The sequence below is a fragment of the Octopus bimaculoides genome, chromosome 7, assembly GCF_001194135.2.
Source record: "Octopus bimaculoides isolate UCB-OBI-ISO-001 chromosome 7, ASM119413v2, whole genome shotgun sequence".
NCBI classification, from domain to species: domain Eukaryota; kingdom Metazoa; phylum Mollusca; class Cephalopoda; order Octopoda; family Octopodidae; genus Octopus; species Octopus bimaculoides.
The window spans coordinates 48,830,932-48,839,156 of NC_068987.1; the positions used below are offsets into that span (position 1 = coordinate 48,830,932).

The 8,225-nt window shown below is 36.5% G+C and overlaps 1 protein-coding gene across 2 annotated transcripts in view; it reads right to left on the reverse strand.

Moving 5' to 3' along the window:
- LOC106868486 (LIM domain-binding protein 3) overlaps positions 1 to 8,225 on the reverse strand; it is a 366,710-nt gene that overhangs the window by 297,274 nt on the left and 61,211 nt on the right. The window lies entirely within an intron of this gene.

Here is an 8,225-nt window from a genome sequence, read left to right on the forward strand (position 1 = left end):
TTTCTACAGATCGAGCAGGGCCATCTACCTGAAGGGGTTTGTGGTTTGTCTACCTTCATACTTATTAGGACTTTGGTTTTAGCTAGGTTGACTCTAAGGCTCTTCGATTCTAATCCTTGCTTCCACACCTGAAACTTCTCTAGTTCTGATAATGACTCAACAATTAGAGCAAGGTCATCAGCATAGAGAAGCTCCCAGAACATCCTGTCTTGAATTCCTCTGTTATTGCCTGGAGGACTATGATAAATAGGAGGGGGCTGAGGACAGAACCTTGGTGGACCCCTACCTCTACCCGGAATTCTTCACTGTACTCGTTGCCGACCTTCACCTTACTGACAGCGTCCCAGTACATGGCTTGCACACTCCTCACTAACCATTCTTCTATCCCTAGTTTCCTCATTGACCACCAGATGAGGGATTGGGGGACCTTGTCAAAGGCGTTCTCCATGTCAACGAAAACCAGGTACAGAGGTTTATCTTTGGCTAGGTATTTCTCCTGCAGCTGTCTTACCAGAAATATAGCATCAGTGGTGCTTTTCCCTGGCACGAACCCAAACTACATCTCATCTAAACTGACTCTCTCCCTAATTAGTTGGGCTATAACCCTCTCCGTGACCTTCATTACCTGATCCAACAACTTGATACCTCTGTAATTATTTGTATCTAAAGTGTCACCTTTACCTTTGTAGCAGTTGACTATGGTGCTGCTACACCAGTCATTGGGTATGACTCCTTCATGTATCACCTGGTTAACTATACAGGTGACTAGGCTATAGCCGACACTGCCAGATATTTTGAGCATCTCTGCGGTGATTCCTGATGGGCCAGGGGCCTTCCCTGTCTTCATACTCTTAATTGCTTTATGTACTAAGGTACTGTCAATTCGGATAGCTGGTCCCTTTGTTGGGTCGACATTCGGCAGACTCTCTTTCTCCCATTCATTCTCTTTATTGAGCAACCTTTCATAGTGGCGTCTCCAAACCTCTCTCTTTGCAGCTTCGTTTCGTGCAACTGAACCATCATCTGTGTAGACACATTTCTCTCCCACAACATCATGATTCTCTCTCACACACTGTCTTGTAACATGAAATACTTCAAATCTTTGGTCCTCATGGCGCAGAACATTGGCAAATATTTTCTTATCTGCTTCCCCTCTGGCTAAATAAATCTGTCTCCTAGCTTCCCTTCTGGCAGTCTGATACAATACCCTGCTACCACCGTTCTTCCAAACCTGTTTCTTTTCCCTAATGGCCCTGTCAACAACATTGTTCCACCACCATGTTACCTTGGATCGAGAACGGACTTTGCACCATCCACAGATCTGGTCAGTGGCTCTCAGCAGTTTGTCTCGTAGAAACTTCCACTTGTCTTCCACATCATGTGATGCTAAATCCCCTTCTATTTCGTCAAAAGCTTCAAGTAATATGTCTCTAAATCTCTGTCCATTTGCAGGATTGTTAAGCTTCCAGACCCTTCTCCTCCATGGTGGTTGTCTTCTGGGCATCCATTTAGCCCTGATCCCGAAGTTGCTAACTACTAGTCTATGTTGAGGATACATTCTTCGCCTGGGAAGGTTTTGGCATTTATAAGCAGCCCTCTTTCCCTTTTTCTGGCAAGGATGTAGTCAATTTGACTAGTGAGTCTACCAGATCGGTAGGTGACTAAGTGACTGGCAGGTTTCCTGAAGTTGGTATTGCAAACCATAAGATCATTATCACAGAACTTCAGCAGTCTAGTTCCCTCCTCATTGTGGGAACCAAAACCATAGCCTCCATGTACACCATGGAAGCCCCCTGCATGTTGTCTGACATGTCCATTGAAGTCACCAGCCACAAAGAGAAGGTCCCTGTCATTCGTCAATGAGGTAGTCTGCAAGAGGGTGTCATGAACAGTATATATATATATATATATATATACATATATATAGGTTTGTGTGTGCGCGTGTGTATATGTGTATATATATATATATATACTAGCACAGATACCTGGCGTTGCCCTTGTCACATGATTCGAATTTCATCAAAATTGGAGATGAAGAATTTTAATGAGGGTTCTTTCCCTCTTTACACATCTTTACAAAAATTCTAATGACACATTTATCCCATACTACTCATTTTTATGCCCAGATTCCAAAATCCAAATCTTATGGAACCTATTGAAAGGTTTTTTGCTCCTGAAAAATGGAGCTCATGGGGCTCTAAAATGCAGGAATTAAGGCCTCTATTGTGTGTGTGTGTGTGTGTGTGTGGGGTCTTAAAGTCAACCAGAGAAGTTAAATTGTTGAGAATCTTTTTAACTTATATATATTGTTCAAATTTCTTTGAAATCAGAAATATATGTATATTCACTGGGTTTGTAAAAGAGAGAAAAGTTACAGGAAATCAAAAGCGGAATGATCACAATAAGCAGTCAGCTACGCTACCCTAGTCGTTACCACTCCCCAATGTAGGATTCTTCACCATACAGGTGACGGGCACAGCTGTAAGATGCATTACGGATCTATAGCAATTGGAAGGGCATGACCCAACTCAAATAAACATTATTTGGATGCAGACCTCCTTTGAGTCTTTTTATTATCAATGGGTTAGACATAGTCCCTAGATGGTAACATTGATTTCAAGGCCTTCCAAGATAAGTGATTTATAGATTGCAAATTTATTCTGTCCAGTTACCTATCGGCATAGTGATCATTGGCAAACTTCAGAGGTGACACTTTCATTTCCCCTTAGCCCTCACGTCACACTGTTGTTAATGTTTATTTGAGTTGGGTCACACCCTTCCAATTGCTATAGATCCATAATGCATCTTATTGTTGTGCCCGTCACCTGTATGGTGAGGAATCCTACATTGGGGAGTGGTAACAACTAGGGTAGGGTAGCTGACTGCTTATTGTGATCATTTCATTTTTGGTTTCCTGTAGCTTTGCTCTCTTTTACAAACCCAGTGAATATACATATATTTGCAATTTCAAAGAAATTTGAACAATAGATATAAGACCTCACATTTTCATCTTTACATATATATAGATAGATATATGTATATATAAAGGACAAGATGAATTGAACATCGACTTTTATATGTTGGGCCATCCCATAAATACTGTGTTTTTTTTATATTTCTTTTATTTTTTCAAAATTAAGATAAACAAACATCTTTCTTAATCTAAAATATACTCTCTTTCATTTTCTACAATGCTTTTCCATCTATCTGGAGACTTGCAAGATCCCTCTTCCAAAATTCACTTCTCTGTGATGAAAAATACACCTTTAGTACTCTTCTGATCTAGTCTACAGAATTCATATTTTTTCCATCCAAATGATTTTGAAGACTGCAGAATAAATGAATAACCACAAATATGGTTGGTGGGACATCATTTCCCATTCGAACTGCTCCAGCCTTTGGAATGTTATCCTCGCTGTATGTGGCTGATGGAAAAGCACTTTTCATCTTGAAACCAAAGATGGTTGTTTATCTTCTAGCGTTGACTCAAGCTGCTCACAGTACATCTTCTCTGTTATCATTTGGTTTGGGTTTAGAAGCTCCAAGTGGACTAAACCTTTCATATCCCACCAAACAGATAACACCTTATGTGGGTGAAAACCTTCTTTAGCTTGGGGTGCTGGTGTTTCTCCTTTTCTTACCCACTGTCTTTGGTGTTTGACATTTTTAGAGAACCAACCCATTTCTTGTCACAGGTCACTATTGAGTCCAAAAAAGGTTCATTTGTGAGACGTGACTGCAAAGAAGAGCACACATTCACTTTCGGCACATGGTTAGACCCAGAAAGTTTGACGAACCCATTGACCCAATTTGCAGACTTTTCTGATGGCACGCAGGTGTCGATGATGGGATTTTGTTCCACCAGGGTTTGCAGGATGTCCTCGTTGAGCTGAGGCCCATTTTCTAGGCTGTAATTTCTGGAACCACTGTTATGCTTATCGTTTGATCTCCTGCACTTTCTGTGGCATTGTTGCCTTTATTGAACTCATAAAGTAAAATATGCCAAATATGCTACTTTGTCACTTTCATTACAGCTTTGAAAAAATACCTTAAACTCAAACTGCACTCTTCAAAACATGCACTTAGAATAAATACAAGATAAAATTACTATCTACTTTTATAACAAGTTGATCGAAGTAGTTTATCCCATCCCCCTCCGACTTTTAGTTTATGCAACTGAAAAAACTGCACTACTTATGGGGTGACTCAATATATATATATAAATATACATATCCATATATTTGGTTGCCTAAGCCTGACGAGCTAGGTTCATGTGATGAGCCTACAAAACTAAAATTGCATGAAGCCAAATGAAACTGTTATTAAATAATATATACATTCCTTAGGGTCGCAAGCTGGCAGAAATGTTTGCATGCTGGGTGAAATGCTTAGCGGTATGTCGTCTGCTGTTACGTTCTGAGTTCAAATTCCACACTGGGGTCGATGTAATCGACTTAATCCTGTCGTCTGTCTTTGTTTGTCCTCTCTATGTTTAGTCCCCTGTGGGCAATAAAATGTACACATTCTTTTATTCTTTTACTTGTTTCAGTCATTTTGACTAGAGCACCACCTTTTAGTCGAAGAAATTAACCCCTGGACTTATTCTTTGCAATCACTTGTCCAATCACTTCAGTCAAACAACAATTAACCTGGAGTTATGAGTCCAAGAAGCACTATATATTCTATTATATGTAATGTGAATTCACCTTCACCTTTCTCTAATGAATCAAACTACATCTCTTCATGCACTGTGCTTGTCTCTTCTCCACTGCACACTTTCAGGCCAATACCACTCATCTTTCTCTCCTGTTCTCCTACTGCTAATTGTATCACTGTTATTCTGTCACTCCCCTATATATCCATGTTTCACCACTTATTCTATCGGTCTTCTTTGCTGAACTGCTAAGTCATGTGGATGTAAACACAGACACAAACACACAAATATATATATATATGGCAGGCTTCTTTCAGTTTCCGCCTACCAAATCCACTCACAAGGCTTTGGTTGGCCTGAGACTATAGAAGACACTTACCCAAGGTGCCACACAGTAGAACTGAACCCAGAACCATGTGGTTGGGAAGCAAGCTTCTTACCACACAGCCACGCCTTCATGTTCCTTTGTTATTTAATTAAGGTCAAATTAGCTTAAAATATTCAATCCTGAAATATAAACTTTCAACATATTCTTTCATGATCAGTTGCTATGTTTCAAACATTTCTGTCAGCACTGTTGTGTTGTTGAAGACTGTGACTTAAAATTTGCATTTATTACATTTCTGGCAATAATACGCAATACAAATTTTCTTCCTAAGCTGCATCCTTTTAGCTGGAGTTAGTTTTGTGATGTTAATTTTTTTCTTGAAGAAAAACAAAAAAGAATTTTTGTTCTCTCAGAGTATGAAGATGATATTACAAATGGGATGGTAAATGAACCAACTGTAATATTCTAAAAAATAAATAAATGTACAATATTTTCCAGTTTCATGATATGATTCTAAATACAAAGAGACGTCAAATTAAAATAATTAAATATGTTTGCTGAATAAAGAATGAAACAGTGTTTGGGAAATCTGCTAGTATTTACTTTTCAGCCCATTCTGTTGAAATGCAGTGCGTTTCTTTCACCACATTTGAAAACTAATGAATTTAGTAAAATAACTTAATCATTATTAAGCTGGTGTTTGGAACATAAATTAAAAAGATATTTTGAAGGAAGCACCTGGTTCAAAGGTATGAACAGGAAGTTTGTAACCTAGAACCAGGAGTGATCTCAGGCAGGTTGGTATCAAAAGAGTTAAAGAACTTTAAAATTGGGTTCAATTTATAAAATGCATGTGAGGAATGATGTACAACAATCGCTCTCACAAGAAATAGTTATTCTTCCACAATTCCAAAACAATATAACACTTGAAATGAATATGAACTCATGACCTAGTAATCCAATAACCATGACACGCCGGGTGAAATGCTTAGCAGTATTTTGTCTGTCTTTATGTTCTGAGTTCAAATTCCACCGAGGTTGACTTTGCCTTTCATCCTTTTGGGGTCGATAAATTAAGTACCAGTTGCGTACTGACGTCAGTCTAATCGACTGGCCCCTTTCCAACAACATTTTGGGCCTTGTGACTAGAGTAGAAAAGAATAACCATGACAGGGTGATCATCATTGAAAAGCCATATTCCATGCTGGCATGGTTTTAACAGCTGTATGCTCTTTCTAATGCCAACCACTTGACAGTGTATTGGAAGCTTTTTTTGTAGCACCAGGAATTGTGAGATTGCCAAGTAACTTGTAAACAAGACCCCTTGACTGCATGGGGATATAGTAGTGAGAGCAGCAGCTTTGTCCCAGGTGTTGAGAGGCTAGAGAGGTAAGATAGAGGGACTTGCTGTAGAGATAGCTACCTGACCCCCAAAGAGGTGGAGGGAACAGCTGTCCAATACACAAACATATCTGTTAGTATGAAAAAATATAAATAACCTAAAATAGTCAGGTTGAAATTTAGATGAAATTAGAAGAAATCAATTAAAAAAATCAATAACATGAAGACAAAATATGTTTTATTTTTGTTTATTGGGGAAAAACCCAGAATAATGGCCAGAAGGCACCATTTTAAATGCTGAGTCATTGTAATATAAAAGAAAATAAGGTAACATAATAGTACGATAAAATAATAAGCTGTTGAGAGAAGTAAAAAAAAAGGAAACAGTACACTCGGAGTATCTACATTCATGGAAGGAGAGAGGAGTCAGTTGTATTTATACTTTCTACTGAATAATGGTCTTAAATATAGCCCATGGATGTTGTTGACTGATCAGGCACAAGGGTTCTTTAGAATTGTAAAGACTTTTACTGCATATAAAACTATATTGCACACCTGGTTTTCCAGGAGTCTACCATATGTAACGTGGTTCTCTTCATCATGACTTAACGTTATTAAACTAATAACGCTGTTGGTGATAGAAATAAAAGTTTTATTGATGTATTTATATTTATTTTAAATTTCATTCAAATAGATTAAAAAAAAACAAATGAAAACTTAAAGGTTGTTAAACAAACCAAACAGACAAGACAAAAATTTAACAGTTGAAAGGACAAAATAGGACTGGTTGTTAAAAGATCTAAATAAATGATAAGCCTTTTATAAGTGCACTAATTTATATCTGAGGTTTTTAATAACTGATTGTAGCCTCATACAAAGTTTCAGTCAGCAGTGACTTAAGGCACAGCTAATTAAATAGCACCACCTGGTAGAACGATGAACAAAAAATTATAGATTTCTGAGAGGTTATCCATCCATGTACTAGAAACCAGGTTAATTGTTGTTTGACTGAAGTGATTGGACAAATATCAGTGTATTCAATATCAATAACGGTTGTAAATTTAATCAAAAGAAAAAAAAAATGCTATTTGTGGATATCTTTTTTCATTCATGAAATTTGAATTAACCATTCAAATTCTTCAGGTATATAACTACAATGTTAGCAGGATATATTATTTCATAGCAAACAGGTCCTAAGTTTAGAGGCAGAGTTAAACTGAAATATATTCAAATCAGCATTTATATAAATATATATATAAAATATAGAGGTTATCAGTAAAATTGATATTTAAAAAGTATTTTATATAATATTTTGATAAAATGTTGCTAAAGAAATAATTTTATAGGCAGTTATGGGAATAGTTTTATCGATAGTGTTTTGATAATCATTTCCATAAAGAAAAGAATTTAGCTCTTGGCTATAAGAAAATAGCTTTACAAAACTTGCAGTAATATCTAACACATGTAAAAGAAAAATGTACAAAAAAATCATAAAACACAAAATAAGATTATTAGAAAGAAATAATTAAATATTTCCTTAAATGGAGGCTATTTGTATTAAAGTAAAATTAAACTGAAGTTAAACAAATCCCTTGAATCTTCAAAGCAATTTACTCAATGAATTTTAAAAACAAAGTAACACAATGACCTTCAGCAAGAGTAAGTTTCTTTCTTTTTCTCTCTCCATTCTCTAAAAATATAAATTGTCACATAACTTACTAAACCAGCTAAAGTAGAGGCAATAAGTTTTTTCCATTTTTGTTTAAAAAATGTTTCCACCATAAAAATTTTACAGCAGATACTATTTTATTCCTACAGAATAAAGCAAAGATAAAAATTTAAATAACAATAACAGAAATTAATAATTCATAATAATAATAATAATTTGGTTTTGCATTTGAT